General features: G+C 42.2%; 1 pseudogene; it reads left to right on the forward strand.

Annotated features, from left to right (window-relative positions):
• The first annotated feature begins 5,743 nt into the window (after nt 1-5,743).
• LOC122055957 lies at nt 5,744-8,891 on the forward strand (annotated as a pseudogene).
• Nucleotides 8,892-27,780: the final 18,889 nt, after the last annotated feature.

Here is a 27,780-nt window from a genome sequence, read left to right on the forward strand (position 1 = left end):
GACGGTTGAGCGGCGACCTTAAACTCCAGTCTTCACCAAATCATCGAGCGACAACGTTAAACTCATGTCTCCATCGACGGTCGAGCGACGACCTTAAACCCCGGTCTTCACCAAATCATCGAGCGGCCACGTTAAACCCATGTCTCCATCGACGGTCAAGCGGTGACCTTAAACCCCGGTCTTCACCAAATCGTTGAGCGGCGATGTTAAACTCATGTCTCCATCGACGGTCGAGCGGCGACCATAAACCCCGGTCTTCACCAAATCGTTGAGCGGCGACGCTAAACCCATGTCCCCATCGACGATCGAGCGGCGACCTTAAACCCCGGTCTCCACCAAATCGTCGAGTGGCGACCTTAAACTCTTGCCTTAGAAGATCGTCTAGCGGAGACGTTAAAACCCAAAATCGAGCGGCGACTATAAACCCCGGAGGTATGATCCTAGTGAATCTTTCAATATGGAAAGTACGGTCGTAATAGCCGAGCGGAACTATACAGTCGGACACAAGTAAAAAAGACAGCGTATGAAGAAAGAGCACAAAAAGATTTCATTGATAATAGATTAAACATTGTCGAGCGGCAAGAGTACATTCAAAGCTTACAAAAATATGCTCTCTACAAGTCCCTCGCCCACTCAATATAATCAAAGGCTTCATCGAGAATAGAATCGAGGAGTTGTACGCGGTCGACGGTGTTGGCAAGCAGAGCCTCAGGGAGATGCCCCTTTGTCTTCAGGTGGATGACCGTCGCATCGATGGCCAGCTCGAACAAGTGGACAATCTGGGTGGTCGCCTTTTCCAAAAACTGGTCTGATCAGAGGTATTGTTGCTTCAGGACCGCAAAGCGAGCTGGTTCGGCCTCCTGGTAGGTTGTCAGGGCAGCGCGAGAGGCCCCCAGATCTTCTTCGAGGCGCTTCACCTGATCCTGAAGCTCTCCTCCTTAGCCGAACGGCTCTCCCGCTCGGCAACAAGGAAGTCCTCGACCTTCTTCAGTTTCTCGGCCAACTGCCGAGCATCCTGGTTTTTCTGCTCCAGGTCGGCGATGACTCGTTGTTTCCTTTTGGTAGCCAGCTCGAGTTTATGGTCGTAGGTCTTCAATTGTGCCTCGATCTGGCCCAGCCTGTTGGCCTGCTCGGCCAACTTCTGCTACTCCTCCGCAAGAAGTTGTTGGGCCTTTTTCAAGTCGCCCGGCAGGCGTGCGGTTGGTGGCTCCTGGGAGGAGGAAGCTCCGGAAATGTTGAGCTTCTTTATCTCGTCCTCCACTCGAGCCAGCCGCTGTCACATGACGATGTTCTCCACCTAGAACTGCAAGTAAGCATTAGTGGCAATCGGAGGTAAATCATGAGTTGATAGTTGAGAATACTAACCCCGGTGGACATCTCCTGGCGACTATCGGCATGCGCGCCCGGGGGTTTCACCGCTGCTCGTGCCCTTGCCTCCTCCCAGATGCGGGCGAGCTGACCATAAATGTAGACTTGATACTGCAGAGAGCTGGGTTGGTCGCCCGGCGCCAGAAGGTCCTCCGTCGGAAGGCGAAGCGTGGCAGTGATAGATCGCCACCTGCTCGACGCCGATTGAGCTGAGGCCGACAGGCCGGAAGCTTGAGCAAGAGGGACTGGCAGGATAGTAGACCGTGTCATCTTCCGCCTAGCTGGCGGTAAAAAGGTGATCGGCTGAAGGACGAGCGGCTCCGATAGTTCAGCTAAAGATGAAATCCACTCAGAGGAAGTGACCTCCACTGTTACCGAAGCAGCTGGAGACGAGGCGCCTCCCCTTGCAGAAGCTTGGACAGCCGAGGTGGCGGAACGGGTGTTAGGATCGATGGACGCAGCTAGAGAGGGGGGGTGTGAATAGCCACCCCAAATCGTTCGTTTCTTTCTACAAATCAAGGTTAGCGCAGCGGAAAAATAATAACAGAAACGTAAATGGAGAAATCAAACCTCAAACACGATGATGTAACGAGGTTCGGAGATGATACTCCTACTCCTCGGCGTGTCTGTAAGGTGGACGAAGCCTATCAATCCGTCGGTGGATGAGACCCCGGAAAACCGGCTAATAACAACTCCTTCTGGGTGGAGAAACCTCGCCACAATAACTTGCAACAACAAGATAGAAATACAGCAAGAACTACAAACAATATGAATGTAAAACACCTTGCTTGCCTTCGACTGGTTTCCGTTGTCGGCAAAGAACTTCACTAAGAACAAAGAAGTGACCGGGAAGCTCACGAAGCTTCACGAATCGTAGAGCTCGAAAGCTCAATTGCGGCAAGAATCGGGGCAAGAAGGAAGTGGTAACCTCCGGAGAGTGGCTCCTCAACCCTTTTATAACTGCGAAGAAGACACGGAAGAAACTAGCGTTGCTACGCGGCTGGGGCGTCAGACCGATCGGGCTTCATCCACGATCGGTCCAAAGTCTGATCGGTCATGTGGACCGATCAGGTCCTTCCTGATCGGTCCCATGACCGATCAGGACCTTCCCTCCCGAAGGTGATCTCCTTCGATCGATCACCGATCGGTCTGCCGACCGATCAATGCTTCTGTTTGGTTACTGATCGGTCACCAGACCGATAAGATAACCCAGCGTATCACTGGATCGGTCACCAGACCGATCCAGGTTAGAGCTCCCAGCCCTAAACCCTACTTGGTCCTGAGAACGAGCTACCGAGCCCTCTCCGACTTCGTCCGATCCAGAGAACGAGCTACCGAGCCCTCTCTGACCTAGTCCGGAGAACGAGCTGCCGAGCCCTCTCCGACTTCGTCCGGTCCAGAGAACGAGCTACCGAGCCCTCTCTGACCTAGTCCGGAGAACGAGCTACCGAGCCATCTCCGACTCCATCCGGTCCAGAGAACGAGCTACCGAGCCCTCTCTGACCTAGTCCAGAGAACGAACTACCGAGCCCTCTCCGACTTCGCATGCCAAGCTTCCATACTTGGACTTTTCCCGTGCCAAGTCTCCATACTTGGGCTTTTCCCGTGCCAAGCTCCGTGCTTGGACTTTTCCGTGTCAAGTCTCCATACTTGGACTTGGACTTTTCACCAGATGTCTGGTCAACCTTGACCCATCTGGATTCCCCTTGCCTGGCTTCACTCACCAGGACTTCCGAACTGCCTAGCTTCACTCACTAGGTCTTTCCCCTGCCTGGCTTCACTCACCAGGTCTTTCCCAATTGCCTAGCTTCACTCACCAGGACTTTCTTCAACTGCCTGGCTTCACTCACCAGGACTTTCTCCAACTGCCTGGCTTCACTCACCAGGACTTCCCGACTGCCTGGCTTCACTCACCAGGACTTTCCGAACTGCCTGGCTTCACTCACCAGGACTTTCCGAACTGCCTAACATCCCAGTTAGGACTTCCCAGTCAAGTATCCGGTCAACCTTGACCTACTTGACTCTTCTTCATCCAACCTGATCAGACCCTGATCAGTATCTCTCCGCATGGACAACTGCACCTGCATTGTCCATGTCTACATATCTTTCTGTATTGTCAAACATCGAAACCATGACCAAGGTTTACGCTTGGTCAACTAGGTCAACCTTGACCTACTGGAAATTGCACCAACAACGGGAAGGCGCGTCTGTTCGGCGTCTCTTGTGGGAGAGCGGTACTTCATCGCCCGAGGACCCCGAACCCTCAGCAGGGATGACGGCTGGCGCTTCTCGGACCGATCCTGGGCCGGTCGCCCCTCCTGCGTTGGGCGTTCGCTCGGCGATCCCGTCACCCACAGTTGCGGTTTCCCCGACCGTGCCCTCTTGTGAGCCGACAGGGGTCAGGCCGAGCCGCTCCACCTCCTTGGCGGCAACTGCTTCAATCTCGGCTTGCTTAGCCTTTATTATGCCGACCGCCCGGGCGCGCATCATGATGTCGACTGCAAAAAGAAGAACAGAATCAGTTAGACTCAAAGGAAAAAAGTTGAGAAATTTCTTACCTATGCCACTCGGGAGATGCGTTCGGATCGGACTTAGACCGAACATGTACATTACGCCCTCTAACAGCAGCTTGTGGATGTTGAGCCGTGTGGAGGTAGGCCGGTTGACTCCTATACTTCTTCAGATCGGGCGGCGGTTGAAGTCTGACCTGCCATTTGGTTTTGAAGGGGGGGGCAGCTTGGGAAGTCGTATGTAGAAAATAATAATCCTTCCAATGTTTATTGGAAGTCGACATTTTGTTGAAGAAGACCAGACCGACTCGAGACTGGAAGAGATAAGTGCCCAGCTCGGACTGCTTGGGATAATAAAAATAGTGGAAAATCTCAGGGTTCAACGGAATGTTGTGCACTCGAAATAATACTACCACGCCACACAGCAGGCGGAAAGAGTTAGGGACGAGCTGGGCGAGCGGGACACGGAAGTAGTTGCAGACCGTGGTTATGAAGGGGTGGACGGGAAATCGAAGACCGACCATGAATTGGTCTCGGAAAAAGCAAACTGTGCCGATCGGCGGGTCGTTGGGCTAGTCGGACGGGGAGGCTAAGACTATTTCATGGTCAGGCGGGAGGTTATAGGCGTTTATCATACTCGTGGCGTCGCCCGCATCGAACTGAGTCTCCATGGTAGCATACTAGAGACCGGGAGCGGGGTCGAACGACTGCGAGGAACTCGCCATGGCCGGAAAATGAAAAGGCAGAAGGTTCGAAGGGGAAGATGGTCGGACTTGTAGCCAGACCAGGATCCAATCAGCTCATTGGCTGATCAGCCAATTGGTCACCAGACCACTTGTCTAGTCAATCGGACTTGTAGCCTCCTTCGACTAGACTTGAGGGGGAGGCACGTGATCCGGTGGTAAGGTAGGGCCCGATCGGCAGGAGGTCAAAGTGGTCAACATTAGGTGGGCGTCCGATCGGAAGAATTACCTCGGTGGTCAGCAGGAAGAGTAGACGGTCTGACACCTCGACAGCTCGGTCAAACATCGAGCTTCCGATGCTCATGAAGCTCAACCAGGGAGGCACGAGGCTCGGCCAAACAGTGGATGCAGCCTCGGCCTGGTAGACAGGGCTCCCTCGCCTGATGGGGAGATCTAATCAGCAGAGCACTAGCCGAGCGGATGCTCGGCCCGGCTGTTGCATCACTCGGACGGTAGACTAGGCGAGCGGCTCTCTCTCTCGGCCCATTAACAGACAAAGGAGCAGTTGGCGATATCTCCCTAGGGACTAGTGTCATCAACAGGCAGCATGGTCGCGCGGCAGGGTCAGACAGAGAATCGTACGGTGGAAGCTTCCACTGTCACGTCAGGAATATGCTCGAGCTGTTAAGGTATGACGTTAGACACGCTTTTCTGACACGATCTTTCCAGGTATGCTTTGGGAAGCGCACATACTTCGGGAAGCGTGCGCGCGCCTCCTTGGAGCTCTATATAAGAAGCCCCAAACCTTTATCAGAGGTATGTTTTTTTTTTCATCACTGTAGCTAGAGTTACACTGCTCCTTTCTTCTCCACTTCACTTCATTCGATTGTCGTCGGTCACTGACTTGAGCGTCGGAGGGCTATCACCGGGGAACCCCTCCCTGGCTCGGCACTAACGACTTGTGGTTGCAAGGTTAGCTCGTTGGAGGTCCACGTCATCTTCAATCGATATCCAGTCAGCGTGAGCGTCACTTTTCCAGCGTCCGTCGACTCACTCTCGGACATGATCACATGACAAATGCATATATAATGGGAAAGGAAAAAATTAAAAAAATTAAATTAATAATAATAAAATAAAATTTATTTAAATATAAATATTAATATAATAAGGAATAGAGCTCCTAAATACATAAGATAATCCTATTTAATAGGATAAAATTTTATTGTTATTATATATAATTTTTTACTCTATAAGAGACTCCCAGATATCTGAGGGTCGTCAGAAAGTACAGGATATCGTATCCAGATATTCGGACCTGTGAGAATTGTCTACGGAGTCGCCCGTGAGTGTGTAATTTTGATTCCAGTGTTTGTTTGTTTTCATTTTTCAAAAAGCCAAGCAAAACAAAAGATGATTTCTTCAAGTTGCAGGGAGTTTCGTTTTCTTCTTTTTTTTGGCATCTTTCTGCATGATTTAACAAACGGAGCTCATCTCGCTGTTGCTTCCCGCAGTTCATTCATTAAAGGGACTAGACCTTTGGCTCTGTCCTTTTGGGAAAAAAAAATACTCGATTTTAGTTGCGGCATCTGTTAAACCTCAATGGGCAGTGGCTGGGCAGCCCCCAGCGATCCTGATGGGAAGCCGAGGAAGAAGAAGGGGAAACAGAGGGAGGAGAGACGGAACTTGGTCGTCCTCAGGAATCCCACCGGCCGAGACATCTGCAGCCGGTACAAGCTCGGGAAGGAGCTCGGCTGCGGCGAGTTCGGCATCACCTACTTATGCACCGAAAAGACCTCCGGGGAGCACTTTGCCTGCAAATCCATCTCCAAGAAGAAGCTGCGCACCATCCTTGACATTGAGGACGTTCGCCGGGAGGTTGAGATCATGAGGCATTTGCCCGCCCACCCCAACATCGTCAGCCTCAAGGACACCTACGAGGACGACGCCAAAGTCCACCTCGTCATGGAGCTATGCGAAGGAGGGGAGCTCTTCGATAGGATCGTTGCAAGGGGGCATTACACCGAACGGGAGGCAGCTGCCGTGACTCGTACAATCATTGAAGTGATTCAGGTCAATGATTGTTTATGATTTTATTATTTCTTTCTTGTTTATGATTGTTTGAAAGTTTGTCTCGTACTTTGGTCAGGTATGTCACGAGCATGGGGTCATGCACCGGGATCTCAAACCTGAGAACTTCCTGTTTGGGAACAAAAAGGAAAAGGCACCACTGAAAGCCATTGATTTTGGATTGTCAGTCTTCTTTAAACCTGGTAAATTGCTTTCTTCAATCACTATTTTGATGATGCTATATTCAACCTTCAATGTTTTTTTAACTTGTGAATTTACTTATGACTATCAGATATCCATTTATGTGTAAGCTTTTCTGTCTGTATTTATACTGTGATGACTTTCTTGTGCTTTACCAGGCGAACGCTTCACTGAAATTGTCGGCAGCCCTTATTACATTGCACCAGAGGTTCTAAAGAGAAATTATGGCCCAGAAATTGATGTGTGGAGTGCTGGAGTTATACTATACAACCTCTTTCTGGCATCCAACCATTTTTCGCAGGTGATTTCCTGACTTCAGTTAATACAATTAGTTTATACGAAACTTGTTTGTTCGTCTAATTTGCTTTCGAACATCAGTTAGCCATCTGATTTTGTTCTCAATGCAGATACTGATAAGGGTATTGCACAGGCAATTTTACGTTCTGTGATAGATTTTAAGATAGAACCTTGGCCAAGAGTTTCTGGTGGTGCTAAAGATCTTGTGATGCATATGCTTGATCCAAACCCCAAGAAGAGGTTTAAGGCTCAGCAAGTCCTGGGTAGTTTTTAGTTTATTTGATTCCTTGTCAATGTCTTTTGAAGTTTACATTACTTGATCCTTGTTAATTAAGCAAAACTGTGTGCCGAATGGATTAAGGAAATTCAATTATTTAGTACTGATTAAAATAAAATTTTCTGTTCTGTAACTCATGTATGCTTTGGGCTTTGTAACAATGCAATGATGTTGCAGATCATCCATGGCTGCAGAAGATGAAGAAAGCTCCTTATGTTAATCTTTTTCAAACTGTAGGAGCAAGATTGCGGCAGTTCTCTGTTTTGAACAAATTTAAAAAGAAAGCCTTAAGGGTATGTAGTTGTGGTCGTATTGATTGGATTCTAATTTGAATAAAAAAGAATTAAGATCCCGAATGAACTTTTTATAATAGTTGAGGATGTTCAAGGTGATCCACATCGATCTATACTGATCATTTTCAGGTAATAGCTGAATATTTATCTGAAGAAGTAGCTGCTCGCATTATGGAAATGTTTCAGAAGTTGGATATAAACAAAAAAGGAAGCATTTCTCTTGAAGAGATGAAATTTGGTCTACACAAGCTTGGCCATCAGATTCCAGATGCCGATCTCCAGATATTAATGGATGTGGCAAGTATCTGTCTCAGTTTTGAATCTCTGAATGCTATCTGAGATTGAGAACCTTAGTATTTGCATCTAAATTGTATTATGTCAAATTCTTGACTATTATATTTATATGTCCCCAGAGGAACATGATGTGAATCTTGATAGGACATTACTGAAGATTATTTATTGTTAACAATGTAAAAAAAATTGCTTAAAATTTACTGTGAATCTTGACAGGCTGATGTTGATCGAAGTGGCACTCTAGATTACGGCGAATTTGTTGCTGTATCAATTCACCTGCAGAAAATTGTGAATGAGGAGCACCTTCACAAAGCGTTTTCATACTTTGACCAGAATAAGAGTGGTTATATAGAAATGGAAGAGCTCAGAGATTCATTGGCTGATGATATGGGTCCAAATCATGAAGAAGTCATTAGTGCTATTTATCGTCATGTTGACACAGACAAGGTTAGTTATAAACAGACAATTAGAGTATAAAATAACGTTCATAAGGCCATGTTCTAGCTATTTATGGTTTCTTTGAGAACTTGAATAGCAAATTGTCGATAATGAGCATGCAATCTGTTGCAGGATGGAAAAATAAGTTACAAGGAGTTTGCGGCAATGATGAAGGCTGGCACAGATTGGAAGAAGGCATCAAGGCAATACTCAAGGGAGCGGTTCAGTGCCCTCAGTTTAAAGTTGATGAAAGAATCATGATAGATAAGAACTAAGCAAGCATATACCTGAAAGCTTCTTTTGTTTGTTGGTTTCTCTAATATGCTTTCCTGTAATAATTGCTTGTCCTGTCAATCTAGGACCAAACTCGCCTACAAAACTTTACTTGTTTAAGGGGTTGTATATAGATGATTAGTTATACGATGTTGATGCAGGGAGGTGGATATAACAACTTTATTCTGGACATGTGTATCTTGGTATGTTACTTGTATAGTCTCCTTTGTAGATTTTCTTTTATAATAACGAGGAAGGAGTCTCCTACCCAATATATATATATTAGAATTACTATACTACATGAAAGGTTAATTACACTTATATAGTTCATCTAACTAACTTAAGCTAAATGAAAAAATTTGAACCTAACTTTTTTTCCTTCTCCATAGTATATGTTAATCAATAAGGATAAATTTTATGTAGCTAGTGTTGGAAAAGTGATTGGAAAAAATAAAATAAAATTGGAATAGTCTCACTTTAGGAGTTTCGTGCTAAAAAGCTATTTATATTAAATCACATCGAATTGGTGAAGTCTCTCACGTGTACGCCCATAGGGGGAGTACAAAGTCAATGCTCAAAGTCAAAGCTCGGATTGTATTAAATCTAGTTGACGTGTATGTGATTGCGATCTACGATTAGCAGCTTCAAAACAAATTCTTCTACGACTAGTAATTTTAGAACAACCTTTTTTATGATTTTTATTTCTACGCGCTACTTCAAAAAAGTTTTTACGATGGAGAAGTCCATAAGTTATTAAGGAGTCAGGTGTAATAAGTTGTCCACGATAATTTCTTCTTTGAAAGTTCTCAAGTTGTATGTTGACTTGTCTTATAGAATATAATAATTGACATCTACAACCTAATTCAGTGGGATGAGTACATTGTGGAAACTGGTTTGTACAAGAAAGTTTATCAGAATATTCTTCAGTATACGTGATCATTATTCCTGAAGTGGGATTTTGATGAAACCAGTTTAGAGCATCTGCTAGCTCTAAGAAAGTTTTGTAAGAGGAAGTATCCCCTAAAGTTCGTAAGTATAAAGTAATATCCTCTGGAAGGGCTTTGAGGGAGAAGAGATTATCTCTCTTCTTTTGCCCTTGAAGTATTTCAAGAGATTGATAATTAAGTGGTTTCAGTGGAACTGAAAGTAGATCAGTATCTTGTTGTTGCTCAGAAGAAGAAGTAGCTGGCATCAAATAAGTTTTATCTTCTTGGAGTTTACTGGGACTCTGTAAGTGAAGTGTTGGGCTTATGGTAAAATTGGGGCCCAGTTTATCTCTTAATGAGTCATAGGTTTCATTAATTGAATAAAAACCTTTATAAGAAGGTTTATCTTCTTCTGGAAGTAGAGCTTTAACTTCTTCCCAAGTAGAGTAAAGACCAGCATAGGGTCCAGAGAAAATGACATAACAAGAGAACTTCTTTCCAAGTGGTCTCTGAAGTGTCGTCATGAAGTAATTAAAAAGAGCATTGATAATATCAATTTTCTGCATAGCCGTTCTCGGAGAAGTGGGAATGTTCCATATATTATCAATTAGGTATTGCTGAACATTATCAAGTTGGGCTCTAAGTGGGAAATCAAAATTATCTCCTTTTCTTGAGTATTGTGGAAGTTCTTGATTGCCAAACTTCATGGTCTTTTGATACCCATAAGTACGTACTCGTTTTTGGAAATCCATTTACTGACAAGAAAAATTAAGTAAGTAATCTGGATAAAGAATCAGCAAGTGAATTAACACTACCTTTAATATGTTCCCATTATATCTTAAGTCCTTTATTTAAAATGACATCTGTAAATTTTATCCATCTCTTAGAATCTAAGTCTTTTCTGACTTCTTTAGTTTGTTGGCTGAATTTTACGATAGCTTCACAGTCAGTTCTGATTGTAATTTTCGACTTATTACAAATAAATAAAAAAGAAAGCTTCCAAACAATAAATTACAGCTAGTAATTCAAAGTCTAAGGAAGTAAGTCTCTCTTTTTCTTTATATTTACCTGAAGCATATCTACATAATTGTTCAGAAGTCTTAGGGTCGTATTTTGATCTTTTACTATATAAATCTCCTCCCCATCCTGTTTTACAACCATCAGTTTCAATTACTAAGTAATTAGTATCCAATGGTAGAGTTAGCTATGGTAATTGTTCAACCATGGCTTTAATTTGTTTAACTAAGTCAATATCTTGTTGATTAAAATATCTTTGTCCTGTTTGAGATATTTTGTTATATAATGAGCCACTAATTTTACCAATGTCTTTTAAGTATGGTCTTGCATAATTAAGTAATCCTAAGAAAGATCTAAGTGTTTTAATATCTTCCATTTTATCAGAAAAATTTAAAATTTTACTTGAGATATGTGCTTGAAGTGTTATTTTTCCTTGGTCAATAAGACTACCTAAAAATTCAATGTAAGGGACTGTAAGTTTCATTTTTCTACGAGAAACGATTAATCCATGTTGTTCAAATAGATTAAAAATCATATGTAAGTGTGCATAATGTTCTTCTTTGGTTTTAGAGAAAACTAAAACATCATATATATAAACGCAAGTAAAGTCAATCACTGGTCTAAAAATATCATCCATCTTTCGTTGAAAAATTTGATGAGCTACTTTCAAACCGAAAGACATAACTAGCCATTCAAAATGATCCTCAGGACAAGAAAAAGCTGTCCAGGGAATAGAGTCAGGGTGCATTTTAACTTGTCAAAACCCTGATTTCTCGTCAAATTTAGAATACCATTTTGATTTTTGTATTTTGTTAATTAGCCGATCCTTATCAGGTATTTTGTATCTATCTTCATGACAGTTGTCATTAAGTCGTTTATAATTAAATATCATTCTAGACTGTCCTCGTTTTTGTTCGGCACCTTTATTAACAAAAAAAGCAGGGCTCCTATTGTTGGTTGGTCCTAGGAATATCGTACCGGTTCCACTGTACAAAAATTTTATACAAGCCCTGAACCTTTCCTATCAACCTATTGCGTTCTTTAGAAATTAAATTTGGAATCACAAATGGAACTTAACATTATTGATTCTAAATTTAACTTATCTGTTCTTCAAGGTTTAGACTTGGATCACAAACGATACTTAACATTATAGATCCAAATCCACCTATGTTACAAATTCAATTAAATATTTATTTCGGAAATCGGCTCCCAGGTCAAACATGGCGAGACACTTGGCCTTCTTGGGTATGTGAACATCCACCACTGCCTCAACAAAGCCTCTTAACGAAATTCAATATTTAATTTCCGTATATAACTCTAGATTTAACAAAAAAAAACAATCAAACCACAAGATCGAAAAAATAAAAGAAACACAAATTTGAAACAAATCTGAACATCTAGAATCTCTAGCCTCTTGTGTTTGGAATTCATACAAAGAAAAATTAGTATGATGTAGAAAATAATTACTAGTTATACCTTTCTTTGTATGCAACAACCTCTTGATCTTCTACCGTATTCCTCTTCTTATCTCGGACGTCGTGTGGGCGACGATCTTCCAAGACGAGAACCACCCAAGCCCTTCTTCTTCCTTCTTCCAAGTTTCGGCCAAGCAAATTTCTCCAAGAGATAGCAAGTCTCGACCACCACCACCAAGCTCCAAGGGATGCTAGAAACAAAGCCTCCTTTTCCTCCTTCTTCTCCTATCAAGATCCGGCCACCTTCCTGTTGGTTAGTCCTAGGAAAACGTATCGGTTCCACTGTATAAAATTTTTTATACAAGTGTCAAACCTTTCCTTAAATAACCTATTGTATTCTTTAGAAGTTAAATTAGAAATCGCAAGCGGAACTTAACACTATTGATTCAAATCCACCTATGTTATTAATTCTATTAAATATTAATTTCCAAAATTGGCTTCTAGGACTGCATGGCGAGGCACATGGGCTTCTTAGATATGGGAGCAACCACCACCGCCTAGACAAAGCCTTTTAAGGAAAGCTAATATTTAATTTCCTTAAATAACTCTAGGTTAACCAAAAAGAACAATCGAATCACAAATTCGACAAAGTAAAAAAAAAAACAAAGTCGAAAACAAATTCGAAAACTAGATCTAATTGCCTCTTGTGTTTGGTATTCTTACAAAGAAATAAACTAGCATGATGCGGAAAATAAATACTAGTAATACCTTTCTTTGTGAACTTTAATGACCTCTTGATCTTCTACCGTATTCCTCTTCTGACCTCGGACGTTGTGTGGGCAACGATCTTCTGAGATGAGAACCACCAAACACCTTCTTCTTCCTCCTAGGTTTCGGCCACCAAGAGTCCTTCTTGATGGAGAGGTTCGGCCACCACCAATGCTCCAAGGGATGCTAGAGACTAGACTTCCTTTCTCTCCTTCTTCTCCTTGCTTGATCCGACCACCAAGAGAACTCCACCAATGAAGAAGTTTCGGCCACAATAAGGAGAGGAGAGAAAAAGAAGAGGCTGGCCACACCCAAGGAGAGAAAGAGAGGAGAAAAATAGAATAGAGTCGTTACCCATGACGGCACCTCTACCCCCTCTTTTATAATCCTTGGTATTGGCAAATAAGGAAATTTAAATAAAAACTTCCTTAATTCTTTTGCCATGAAAAAGGAAATTTTAATTAATTAAAATCAAATTCCTTTTTTCAATTACAATGGCCGGCCACCTATTAAGCTATAAACAAGGAGAGTTTTAATTATAATAAGAATTAAAACTTCCTAATTTGTCTCCGGAAATTTATAAAAAATTTCTCCAATAATTTTTCCCTTCATGGTGGATTATAAAAAGGAAATTTTATAAATTAAAATCTTTCTTTTAAACATGTGGATGATTTCCAAAAAGGAAAGTTATCTCTAAAAATTAAATATCCTTTTAATCTACAAATAAGGAAAGATATCAAATCTTTTATTAATCTTTTGTAGAAACTAATAAAAGAAAATATTTAATTTTTAAACTCTCTTTTAAATCATGAACATGGTTAAAAAAGGAAAGTTTTCTCAAAATTAAAATCTACCTTTCAATCTACAAATAAGGAAAGATTTCAAATCTTTTCTTAATCTTTTGTAGAAAGCTATAAAAGGAAAGATTTAAATTTTAAACTATCTTTTAAAACCATGGAATCCACATAAGAAAAATTTTAAAAATAAAATTATTTTTTATTTTATAGGGCCGGCCACCTAAGCTTGGGTTCAAACTAGGGCCGGCCACCTCATGAACCCATGAACCATGCCTTTGGCCGGCCCTAGCTTAGACTCTAAGCTAGCTTGGCCGGCCCCTATAGGATGGGTAAGAAGGTGGGTATAGGTGGGTATAACACTCTATAATTAAGAGGCTACGATAGGGACCGAGAGGAGGAATTGATTTTGGTCTCCCGATGAAATTAAGCATCCCGTGTTCGCCCCGAACACATAACTTAATTTCATCAATAATAATTCATTCCACTAAAGAACTATTATTGAACTACCACACCAATCCCAAATTACATTTTGGGCTCCTTCTTATTATGAGTGTGCTAGTCTCCCTGTGTTTAAGATATCGAATGTCCATTAATTCAAATGAGTTACTGACAACTCACTTAATTAATATCTAGTTCCAAGAGTAGTACCACTCAACTTTATCGTCATGTCGGACTAAGTCCACCTGCAGGGTTTAACATGACAATCCTTATGAGCTCCTCTTGGGGACATCATCAACCTAGATTACTGGGACACAGTTTCCTTCTATAATCAACAAGTCACACTATAAGTAACACCATTTCCCAACTTAACAAGGTATTTTGATTTATCGAGCTAAATCTCACCCTTTGATAAGTCAAAGAAATAAATATTAAATATATGTGCTTGTTATTATATTAGGATTAAGAGCACACACTTCCATAATAACTAAGGTCTAGTTCTTTTATTAAATCAGTATAAAAAGAACTTACCTTAAATGGTCCTGCTCAATACACTTAGAGTGTACTAGTGTAATCTATTAGTCAAGATAAACTAATACCTAATTACACTACGACTATTCCAATGGTTTGTTCCTTTCCATCTTAGTCGTGAGCTACTGTTTATAATTTATAAAGAACCGATAACACGATCTTCTGTGTGTGACACCACACACTATGTTATCTGCAATATAAATTAATTGAACATCTACATTTGGTATATATAAATGTAAACACTTGACCAATGTGATTCTTATAAATGTTTATACAAAAGCTAGGCTTTTAGTATACACTCCAACACTTCCAAGCTCCAAGAGATGATGAGGTTCGGCCAAGGAGAAGAAAGAAAAAGGAAAAGGGAGAATAAGAGGGTCGGCCACACCAAGGAAGAGAGGAGAGGAATAGAAGAGAGTTCACATTGTGAAGGCACCCCCTCCCTCTCTTTTATAATCCTTGGTCTTGGCAAATAAGGAAAGTTTAATAAAAACTTCCTTATTTTCTTTGCCATGTAAAGGAAAATTTAATTGATAAAAAATAATTTCCTTTTCTTTTATTAAATTGGTCGGCCACCTCTAATTCTCCAAGCAAGGAAAGTTTTAATCACAATAATTAAAACTTTCTAATTTGTTTCCACAAATTTTTAAAATAAAAATTTCTCTATTAATTTTTCCCTTCATGGTTGGTTATAAAAGGAAATTTTATAAATTAAAATATCTCTATTAAAACATGTGGATGATTTTCAAAAAGGAAAGTTATCTTTAAAATTAAAATCTTCCTCTCAATTTATAAATAAAAAAAGATATCAAATCTTTTCTTAATCTTTTATAGAAACTATAATAGCAAAAATTTAATTTTAAAACTCTCTTTTAAAATCATGAATATGGTTTCATAAAAGAAAAGTTTTATAAAAATTAAAATCTTCCTTTCAATCTACATAAAGGAAAGTTATCTTTAAAATTAAAATTTTCCTTTCAATCTACAAAAAAGGAAAGTTATCTTTAAAATTAAAATCTTCCTCTCAATCCACAAATAAGAAAAGATATCAAATCTTTTCTTAATCTTTTGTAGAAACTATAATAGGAAAAATTTAATTTTAAAACTCTCTTTTAAAATTTAAATCTTTCTTATGTGGATACCATGGTTTTAAAAGAGAATTTAAAATTTAAATCTTTCCTTTTATAGCTTTCTACAAAAGATTAAGTGAAAGGTTTGATATCTTTCCTTGTTTATAGTTAAAAGAAATATTTTAATTTTTAATAAAACTTTCCTTTTATGAAACCATCCTCATGATTTTAAAAGAGAGTTTTAAAATTAAATATATCCTTTTATAGTTTCTATAAAGATTAAGAAAAAATTTGATATCTTTCCTTATTTGTAGATTGAAAGGAAGATTTTAATTTTTATAAAACTTTCTTTTTATGAAACCATGTTCTAGTTGTGGCACAATGTGAATTAATTTTCTTCTGTGGGAAGATAATCTTGGAACATTGATGGTAGGACGAGTATTTTCGGATTTATCTTGATGGCCGATAGAAAAAGTTTTTTGGGTTGAATAAATTACTTTAAGATTAATCGATTTGAAGAACTGTATATTTAGATTATGAAAAAAACACAGATAATGAAAGTGAGGTATTCTTCTATATGTTTACAAAAGGAATTCTTAGATATCATAACTTGCACGAACTGAAATTAACATGAAGAAGCAAAAAAAAAGATCAATAATAGTTTTTTCAAAAGAAAACAAAAGTTGTTATCAATTCAACTCATAGCTGATCATATCTCATTAACTATCACTCTTTTATTCCAAACCTAATTCAACCCAGGTCTCGCCTCAAAATTTATAATTCACAAATGATTCATTTAATTGCAATTTATAGAATTAAACAAATGATAAATGAATTGCATGACACGTATAATATTAAGTCGTATCAATAAATCATATTAGTCGTTGCCATCTAGACGGTGGATGATGTATTCCCAACTGTCAATAAACAACGGAATGGAGTTTGTTTCCTCCAGCTGTTCTGGCAAAGTAAACACGTTCAGGTTTCCTCCCTACTCCCTAGGTAGGGGTGTAAATGAACCAAGTTACTCCCTAGGTAGGGGTGTAAATGAACCAAGCCGCTCACGAGTTATTTGAAGCTCGATTCGATAAAAGCTCGTTTGAGCTCGGTTAATGTGGCTCGTTAAGATAAACAAATCAAGTTCAAGTTTCGCAATATTCGGCTCGTTAACTCGTGAACAAGTTCGTTAAGCTCATTAAGTAACTTTTAAATAAAAAAAATAATAGTTTTGATATTGAATTTATAGATTTTACACTCTACTTATGAAAAATATAGACAAATATATTAAATTTATTTATTAGAATAAAATTATAAATTTTAATAATATTATTATAATTTTCTCTAAATAGATAATTTAGTTTTTAATGAATATTTAAATTTATGATTTATATTCATTAAGTTCGTTTAGGCTCGATAAAAGCTCGAATAAGCTCGTGAGCCATGAATATATTCGATTAAAGCTCGAGCTCGGTTCGATTATAAATGAGCCAAGCTCAAACATTCAAGAGTTCGGCTCGGCTCGGCTCGATTACACCCTTATCCCTAGGGGTAGTGTAAACGAGACCAGATCCTTCTCTGGGTTTTAAAAAAACAGTAAAATAGGAGATGAATCATTATAGTCGATCCAGAATAAGGGATGAATAATTTATAATTATGATCAGATCATGATTGATTCGATCGTAATTGATTGTGATCCCTTTATGAGTTCATCGTCCTCTTAGATTATAGTTTGAATCGGGATAGATAGCTAAAGGCGCTAGCAATGAGCAAATAATCAGACTATCAGATACTGAGCGAAGGTGAAAGGTCATTGACCATTTGTCCTAACCTAAATTATAATATGCTTAATTACGATATCTGACTATCGGATTATAATTATAAATGATATACCCCTTAACTTTTCTGGCTGTGGAATCTGGCCACAGTGTAAACACAGCAGCCTTAATGGTCCATAATTTGACGATGTCAGTCGCTTTTAAAGCCCTAACCTCTCCTTACGCTAATTCTACTCGACGCTCCCTGCTGCTTCGACAAGTGCACCGTGGGAGGATTTCGTGCTCTCGCCCCCGGCTCCTACCTTCTGTTCTTGCCCCTTCAACTTCTACTATTTTTTTTTCCTTTTCTATTTGATTCCTGGCCTTGTTTAATCCCTTTTAAAGAATTTTTTTGAAAGCATATATTCAATGAAATGAAAAGATTATAGATTTCTTCAGCTGCTTGCTTTTCACAATTAAGTGAAGAAGAAGTGATTAATTTTGCCATTAGAAATTGATTAAATTTAATAGGGATTAAAATGGACGGTTAATTTAGTTCATATTTCATGGTTTATCGACTATCTTGAATAAATTAGATTTATTCTTTATTAGATTTTAAGGGCGGAGTCAATTTATTCTTTTTCTCGATAATTCGATTTGATTTTTTAACGGCGAGTCAATTTATTCTTTTTCTCGATTAATTCGATCCGATTATAAGTGCTGGGTCAATTTATCCTTTCTCATTTAATTCGATTCGATTTTAACGGCGAGTCCATTTATTTTTGTCTCGATTAGTTGGATTCGACTTTAAGGACGGTGTAAATTTATTCATTCTCGATTAATTCGATTCGATTTTAACGACGAGTCAATTTATTTTTTTTTATCGAGAATTCGATTCGATTTTAACGGTTGAGTCAATCTATTCTTTTTCTCGATTAATTCGATCCGATTATAAGTGCTGGGTCAATTTATTCTTTCTCATTTAATTCGATTCGATTTTAACGGCGAGTCAATTTATTTTTGTCTCGATTAGTTCGATTCGACTTCAAGGACGGTGTAAATTTATTCATTCTCGATTAATTCGATTCGATTTTAACGACGGTGTCAATCTATTCTTTTTCTCGATTAATTCGATTCGATTTTAACGGCTGAGTCAATTTATTCGTTTCCCATTCGATTTCTTTAACCGAATGCTGAACACAATCTCCGACTGGGCCAGGATTTCGAGAGGGGCATTTTGGTCCGACCACCTGTTCTTTCTTTCCTTGAAATTCTGAAACAGAAGCTTCTGTTTTATCCAGTATTGAGAAAATCGGATCGGACTGATCGATCCGACTGGTTGAACCGTGAATCGGCTCTTGATTCGATCCGATTAATTATTAAAGTCGAAAAAAATAAAAAAATCGATCAAAATCGTTTAAAACCTGTCAAAACCGTTTAAAACCGGTCAAAACTACTCGAAATCAATCAAAAGCACAAGTTCAATCAGGATTGAAACATAATTTTTAATTATTAAAGCAATCAATATATATATATATATATATATATTTTGATCCGGTGGTAAAAATCTGGAACCCCATAACAAGGGGTCAACGCCACGGGGAGGTCAAAGGGCCCAGTGGTCCGCCGGAGAAGGACGAGCCGATCGGACTTGGAAGAAAGGGACATCTGGTAGTAAAAGGCACCCTGGTAGGGACTAGGGTTCCGACGCTCAAATGAAACAGTACATAATGGCCGAGTGGAAGGACGTGCCGCCCGACCTGCGCCGGCCGGCCGGCCGGACGTCCCGGCCGAGCGGTGGGTAAAAGACGGGAACATCTTCTGACAGCCGTCAAGTCGTATGGCTACGCCATACTCCTAATCTGACAACGGGGTGTCCTGTTGTCCCATCGAAGGCATGTTCGGACTGTAGCAGTATGGTGTCAGGTAAGCTCTCTGACAAGTGCATACCAAGGTATGGGTTGCTGACACGTATGCACCTCGGTGGACGTGCATTAGTTCCTTCCCCGCCCTATATAAAGAGCCTCTTACTTCTCAAAAGGTACACATAATACAAGCTTGGCAGCCACTTTTTCCACCACTTACCTGACTTGAGCGTCGGAGGGTCGCCGCCGGGAATCCCTTCCCGGCTCGACTTTTGTGCAGGATCGCCGGAGCTTCGTTCGACCAAGCCGGAGATCCACTCCATCGACTAGGATCGCGCCACGTGCCCAGCGTCCTTTGGTTAGGCGATTCGGACAGGATCATATATATATATATATATATAAATGTTATGCTACGGACATTATTTATGGATTGCTAGGGACTAAATGTCATGTCATTGTTTTATTATTTTTTTATAAATTTTTTTCTCTTTCTTCTTTGTTTTTTTTTCTTCTGCTTCATTCGTTCTCGTTTCGCCGAGAAGCAGTTCACTGTGCCTCGTCGCGTGCCCGCCACCCGCCCTGCCGTCGGCCATCTACCCACAGCCGACGTGATCACGGCCGCCTGGACCCACCCACACTATAGCCCAGGGGAAAGGTGAACCCGTCGGGGATTGCGACATGGATTCCGGGCACATCTTGATTCCAGCCGCGATCCAATACGGTTGCGGCCATGTTGGGAAGGCGATCGAATTCCGGCGCTTTCGCAGCCGGAGGCAGGTGATTCCGACCACAACTCCATTCCAGTGGCGATCAAGCTTGATTCCAGGCGATTCTGGCAGTGTTGGGCAGGCGACTGGATTCCGACGCAGTCGCATCCGGATTCCGGCCGTGATCACGCCGATGGTGGGCAGATGGCCAGCGGCAGGGCGGGTGGGGGGCACGCGACGAGGCACGGTGAACTGCTTCTCGGCAAAACGAGAACGAACGAAGCAGAAGAAAAAAAAACAAAGAAAGATAAAAAATTTTATAAAAAAATAATAAAACAATGACATGGCATTTAGTCCGTAGCAATCCGTAAATAATGGTCCTTAGCATAACATTTCTCTCTCTCTCTCTCTCTCTCTCTCTCAAAAAATATATATATATATATATACATAATGGTTGAACCATCGGTTCGACAGGTCAAATCTTAACAACTTCAATGGTTCGACAGGTCAAATCTTAACAACTTCAATCCGATCATCTCACCGGTTCAGTGATCGGTCCGATTTTCAAAACATTAGTTTTATGTGCCTTCACTTATGTTCTCTCTCTTTTATCCTTTCAAAATTTCTCAATCGAGAGATGCATGTCCGATTATTATTATTATACATATACCATGGTGATCCGGTGGTAAGATAGGGTCTGATTGGTAGGAGGTCAAAGTGGTCAACATTAGGTGAGCGTCCGATCGGAAGAATTACCTTCGTGATCAGCAGGAAGAGTAGACGGTAGACGGTCCGACACCTCGACAGCTCGGTCAAACACTGAGCTTCCGACGCTCATGAAGCTCAACCAGGGAGGCACGAGGCTCGACCAAACAGTGGATGCAGCCTCGACCTGGTAGACAGGGCTCCCTCGCCCGATGGGGAGAGCCAACCAGCACAGCACTAGCCGAGCAAACGCTCGGCGTGCCTGTTGCATCACCCGAATGGCAGACTAGTCGAGCGGATCTCCCGCTCGGCCGAATAACAGACAAAGGAGCAGTTGGCGATATCTCCCTAGGGACCAGTGTCATCGACAGGCAGCATGGTCGACGACAGGGTTAGGCAGAGAATCGTACGGTGGAAGCTTCCATTGTCACATCAGGGATATGCTCGAGCTGTTAAGGTATGGCGTTAGACACGTTTTTCTGACACGGCCTTTCTAGGTATGTTTTGGGAAGCACGCACATTTCGGGAAGCGTGCGCGCTCCTCCTGAGAGCTCTATATAAGAAGCCCCAAAGCTTCATCGAAGGTATATTTTTTTTCATCACTGTAGCTACAGTTATGTTGCTCCTTTCTTCTCCACTTCACTTCATTCGATTGCCGCCAGTGACTGACTTGAGCGTCGGAGGGCTATCGTCGAGGAACCCCTCCCTGGCTTGACACTAACGACTTGTGGTTGCAGGCTTAGCTCGTTGGAGGTCCATGTCATCTTCAGTCGACATCCAGTCAATGTGAGTGCCACCTCCCCAGCGTCCGTCGACTCACTCTCGGACAGGATCAAATTAGCGCCATCTGTGGGAACACACCTAAATCCGAGCTGAGGAGATGGAAGAAGCTGGACGCCTCCACGCGGTGACGCTCACCCAAGAGGAACTCGACGCGCTCATACAAGCACAGGCAGCAAACATAGTTGAGCAGCAGCAACAAAGGGCGTTAGCCGATCGGCTAGCGCAACAAGCGACATCGGCCTCAGGAGGTCGAGCGGCGCACGAAGATCGATTGGAGCAACTCTCCATATGGGGACAAAACAAGATGCCGACCGACACTCCAGGAGAGGTTCCACAAGCACCCATTTTGTTTCACCGGGCGTTATTTCAGACACCCTCAGAAATCGCGCAGGCCAACTAGGAAAAGAGCTCTTTGTCGGACAAGGCTCCTGTTCGGGACATGAGAAAAGGCAAAGTGCCCCGAGCTGATTCGTCTCCCGAACGACTAAACCGACAATTCTCCGAAGCCATTCTGCAAGATCCGTTGTCGAGACACTACGCCCCCTTGGCGATCGGGGAATATAACGGGTCGACCGACCCAGACAACCATCTTGGTAAGTTCGATAACGCCGCTACCCTTCATCAATATACAGATGGAGTCAAGTGCCGAGTTTTCCTCATTACACTCTCTGACTCGGCGCAACGGTGGTTTCGGAGGTTGCCAGACGGGTCGATCAAAAGCTTTAAAGACTTCCGAACGACATTCCTTCACCACTTCGCGAGCAGCAGGCGTTATCAGAAGACGAGTGTCAACCTGTTCTCTATGAAGCAAGGCACTAGGGAGACTCTCCGAGCCTACATCCAGCGCTTCAATCAGGTGGCGATGGATATTCCGTCGGTCTCGTCGGAAACCACGATGAACGCCTTCACGCAGGGGCTCGCGGACAGGGACTTCTTCCGATCGCTCGTCAGGAAGCCTCCTCGCGATTACAACCACATGTTGAAGAAGGCCAATGAGTACATCAACGTAGAGGAAGCTCAAGCGGCGAGGAGGAAGGAGGCACCGTCCGAGCCACCCTCTGTAACTGAACGAAGGCCGCCAATCAGCCATCAACCTCTGAGAGGACCTCGAGCCGAAGGGGTACGCCCGCACCAGGAAGCAGGCCGCACGTCGTCCAGCATGTGGTCGCTGAACGACCGAGGCCCAAGGGAAAGATATGGACCCTTTTGTTCTGCTCATTCCATCAGTCCGCGACTCATAACACCCATGACATTCGCGGATTCAACCCGGTTGCCCAATCGGCACCTAGAAGCTATCGCTGCCGGTCCCCCTCGCCTGAACAGCGGTACAGGCATCAACGCCCGGAACGGCGAGAGGAAGCAAGGAGATCAAGGCAACCTCATCAGAGAAGCGGAAATCTTGCAAACGTCGGGCGTGAGCAAAACAGGTCGTCCGCTCAAGAGGAGGAGAATAGAAGCAATACTGCCCGAGGGGAGATCAACATCATAGCTGGCGGGCCGACCGACGGGGATTCCAACCGAGCACGAAAGTCACACGCTCGGCGGTTAGAAATCCATGCGGTGGGCTGCAACCGAGAGCAGGCCAAGGGACCCGAGATCAGCTTTGGCCCCCGGGATTTCGAGGGAGTTGAAGTGCCACACGACGACACACTCATTATTTGCACGGTAATTGCCAACTACAATATTCACCGCATATTCGTTGACACAGGCAACTCGGTCAATATCATTTTCAAGAAGGCATTCGATCAGTTCCAAATTGACCGAGGCGAGTTGCTGCCAATGATGACTCCTCTGTACGGGTTCACCGGCAATGAAGTCTTGCCGACTGACCAAATCAAGATGTCCATCTCGCTCGGGGAGGAACTACTTTGGAGGACAAGGGCCGCCAACTTCATCGTAGTAGATGCTCCCTTAGCCTACAATGTCATTTTGGGTCGACCAGCCCTCAATGAATTCCGAGCGGTTGTCTCAACCTTCTGCCAGAAGATTAAGTTCCCAGTAGAAGATCGAGTTGGAGAAGTAAAGGGGGATCAGCTGGCCGCTCAGCGATGCTATGTCGAGATGGTCAAGACCGAGGCAAGGTTTGCTCCGAAAATGCCCCGGATGGAGGTAAGTGCCATAACCGAGATGCCTCCCACTTTAATTTATGAAGAAAAGGAAGAAGTACAGATACATCCGGGCCGAGCAGAGGCGACGACTTTGATAGCGCCTGACTTGGAGGCCGAGCAGAAGGCCAAGCTGATCAGATGCCTTCAGCAGAACCATGATGTCTTCGCATTGTCAACACATGAGCAGCCCGACATTTCCCCGAGCGTCGCGCGACATGAGCTCCACGTTCGACCGGACGCTCGGCCGGTGAAGCAGAAAAAGAGAGACTTCAATGCTGAACAGAACCAGATTATCTGGACGGATATTGAAAAGCTACTGGAGGCCAACCACATACGCGAAGTTCAGTTTCCGAGCTGGCTTGCCAATGTGGTGCTGGTCTCCAAGCCGAGCAATAAATGAAGGGTTTGCATCGACTTCCAGGATCTTAACAAGGTGTGCCCAAAGGACTTCTATCCCTTGCCCAGGATCGATCAGATGGTAGATTCCACAGCTGGGTGCGAGCTAATATGCATGCTGGATGCATATCAGGGGTATCATCAAGTGCCGCTCGCCCGTGAAGACCAAGAGAAAATTAGCTTCATCACCACCCACGGTACGTACTGCTACAATGTAATGTCGTTCGGCTTGAAGAATGCAGGAGCTGTTGGTTGCTACTCGGAAAACCTATAGGTTCCACTGTACAAAAATTTTGTACAAAGGTCTGAACCTTTTCCTAGCTACCATGTGTTCTTTTAAATTAAATTTTGGATCGCCTGCGGAACTTAACACGTTTGATCCAAAACTTAATCTATTTGTTCTTTTAGGTTTTGACTTGGATCTCCTGCGGAACTTAACACGTTCGACCCAAGTCTCCTTAAGTTATTAATTCCATTAAATATTAATTTCCATAAAAGGTTCCCAGTACTGACGTGGCGAGGCACATGGCCTTCTTGGATATGGGAGCAACCACCACCGACTAGACAAAACCTTTAATAGAAAGCTAATATTTAATTTCCTAAAATAATTTTAGGTTAACCAAAGAGAACAATCAAATCACAAGGAAAAGAAAGAAACAAAAGAACATAACATCGAAAAACATATTCGAAATACTAGAACGTAAGCCTCTTGTATTTGGTATTATTTCCATAAATAACTAGCATGATGCAGAAAAGGAAAAACTACTAGTTATACCTTCTAGAAAGACCTCTTGATCTTCTACCGTATTCCTCTTCTAACCTCGGACGTTGTGTGAGCAACGATCTACCAAGATGAGAAACCACCAACCACCTTCTTCTCCTCCAAGCAAGGTTCGGCCACAAAGGAAAACTTCACCAAGGAGAAAAACCAAAATACTAACCAAGCTCCAAGAGATGCTACCTTCCTCTCCTCCTTCTTCTTCTTCTCCTAGTAGTATCCGGCCACCACAAGAGCTCCAAGGGAATAGAGATGTTCGGCCACCACAAGAGGAAGAGAGGGAGAGGTTGGCCGGCCACACCAAGGAACAAAAGAGGGAGAGAAATAATAGATGTTGTGTCTCATGAAGGCACCCTCACCCCTTCTTTTATATTCCTTGGCCTAGGCAAATTAGGAAATTTAATTACAATAAAATTTCCTCAATTTCCTTGACATGATTTAATTTAGAAAAATAAAATAAATTTTCCAAATCAAACTTCAATGGCCGGCCACTTCATTGGAGAACAAATTGGACAAGTTTTAATCAATAATTAAAATTTCCTAATTTGTTTCCGGAAATTTTAAAAAATAAAATTTCTCTTTAAAATCTCTTCATGGTTGATAAAAGGAAATTTCTATAATTTTAATTTTATCAACATGTGAATAATTTTTAAAGAGAAAATAAAACATCTCTCCAATCTACAAATAAGGAAAGAGATCTAATATCTTTCTTTAATCTTTTGTAGATCTTTTACAAGAGAGATATTTTAATTTTAATTCTCTTTTAAATTATATCTTCCACATAATAATAAAAATTAAAATTAAAATTCTTTTTTAATTTATTTTGGCCGGCCCCCACTAGCTTGGGTTCAAGCTAGGGCCGGCCACCCAATAATATACCTAGGCCGGCCCTAGCTTGTCCCCAAGCTAGCTTGGCTGGCCCCTATTGGGTGGGTATAGGTGGGTATAGAACTCTACAAATAAGAGGCTACGATAGGGACCGAGAGGAGGAATTGGTTTTGGTCTCCCGATAAAATTAAGCATCCCGTGTTCGCCCCGAACACACAACTTAATTTTATCAATGATAATTCATTCCACTAGAGAACTATCATTGAACTACCGCACCAATCCCAAATTACATTTTTGGGCTCCTTCTTTTTATGAGTGTGTTAGTCTCCCTGTGTTTAAGATATCGAATGTCCACTAATTAAGTGAGTTACTGACAACTCATTTAATTAATATCTAAGTCCAAGAGTAGTACCACTCAACCTTATTATCATGTCGGACTAAGTCCACCTGCAGGGTTTAACATGACAATCTTTACGAGCTCCTCTTGAGGGCATTATCAACCTAGTATCTCTAGGACACAGTTTCCTTCTATAATCAACAACACACACTATAAGTGATACCATTTCCCAACTTATCGAGTTTATTGATTCATCGAACTAAATCTCACCCATTGATAAATTAAAGAAATAAATATCAAACATATGTGCTTGTTATTATATTAGGATTAAGAACACACACTTCCATAATAACTGAGGTCTTTGTTCCTTTATAAAGTCAGTATAAAAGAAACGACCTCTAATGATCCTACTCAATACACTCTGAGTGTACTAGTGTAATTATATAGTCAAGATAAACTAATACCTAATTACACTACGACCTTCTAATGGTTTGTTCCTTTCCATTTTAGTCGTGAGCTACTGTTTATAATTTATAAGGTACTGATAATATCATCTTCTGTATGTGACACCACATACTATGTTATCCACAATATAAATTAAATGAACAACTACAAACAATTGTAGACAATTAGACCAAATGTGATTCTTTATTCATAATGAATGTTTACAAAGCTTAGGCTTTCAGTATACACTCCAACAGGAGCCACCTACCAGAGGCTGATGAACAAAGTCTTCCGGTGGCATATCGGCCGCAACATGGAGGTATATGTCGATGACATATCAATTAATCCTTCCGAGCTGTCGATCTCTATGCAGATATCAAGGAGACCTGCCAGACCCTCCGGACATACGGAATAAAGTTAAATCCTCAGAAGTGTCTGCTCGACGCTAAAAGTGAGCTCTTCCTGGGGTATATCGTCACCGAGTAGGACATTGAGGCAAACCCCAGCAAGGTAAAAGCACTCCAAGATATGCCACCACCCAGAAAATTGAGGGAAGCTCAGCGCCTCACCGACCGGATAACAGCATTATCACGATTCATCTCCAAGTCGTCCGACCGGAGCCTTCCTTTCTTCAAGATTCTGCGTCGAGCCACCAAGTTTCAGCGGGACGAGAAGTGTGACCAGGACTTCGAGAAACTTAAATTAAAGCATATCTGAACTTACTACCTGTACTAGCTAAGCCTACTGCCTGTAAACCGCTCCAGATCTATTTGTCCTCGACCGAGCACGCTGTCGGCTCGGCGTTGGTCCGGCAGAACGATGAGGAACAACCAGTGTACTTTTTGAGTCATATATTAAAGGATGCTGAATCCCGCTACACCGGTCTTGAGAAGCTCGCACTTACATTGGTACTCACTGCTTGGAGGCTTCGTCCTTACTTCCTCGCTCGTACTATCATTGTGATGACCAACAGCCCTTTGGGAAGAGTCCTGCTTAACCCAGAGGCGTCCGGTCGGCTGATCAAATAGACAACAGAGCTCAGCGAGTTCGATATCCAATATCAGCCCCGAACGACAATCAAAGCGCAGTCCTTAGCCGACTTTGTCACGGAGGTACAAAACCCTGAACCCGCCTCGGTCTGAAAAATATATGTGGATGAGTCGTCCACCCGGCAGGGTAGCGGGATTGGCATATTGCTTATCTCCCCGCAAGAAGAGCGGGTGCAGTTGTCTGTTCGACTAGACTACCGGGTGACCAACAACGAGGCCGAATACGAGGCACTCATAGTAGGTCTACAAGCCGCTCGACACGTAGGAGCTATCCGATTCCAAATTCACTCAGATTCTCAATTAGCTGCTCAGCAGCTGACTGGAGCATTTGAGATCGGTAATGCGCAGCTCAAGTTGTACGCC

Source organism: Zingiber officinale, chromosome 3B (assembly GCF_018446385.1).
Source record: "Zingiber officinale cultivar Zhangliang chromosome 3B, Zo_v1.1, whole genome shotgun sequence".
NCBI lineage: Eukaryota > Viridiplantae > Streptophyta > Magnoliopsida > Zingiberales > Zingiberaceae > Zingiber > Zingiber officinale.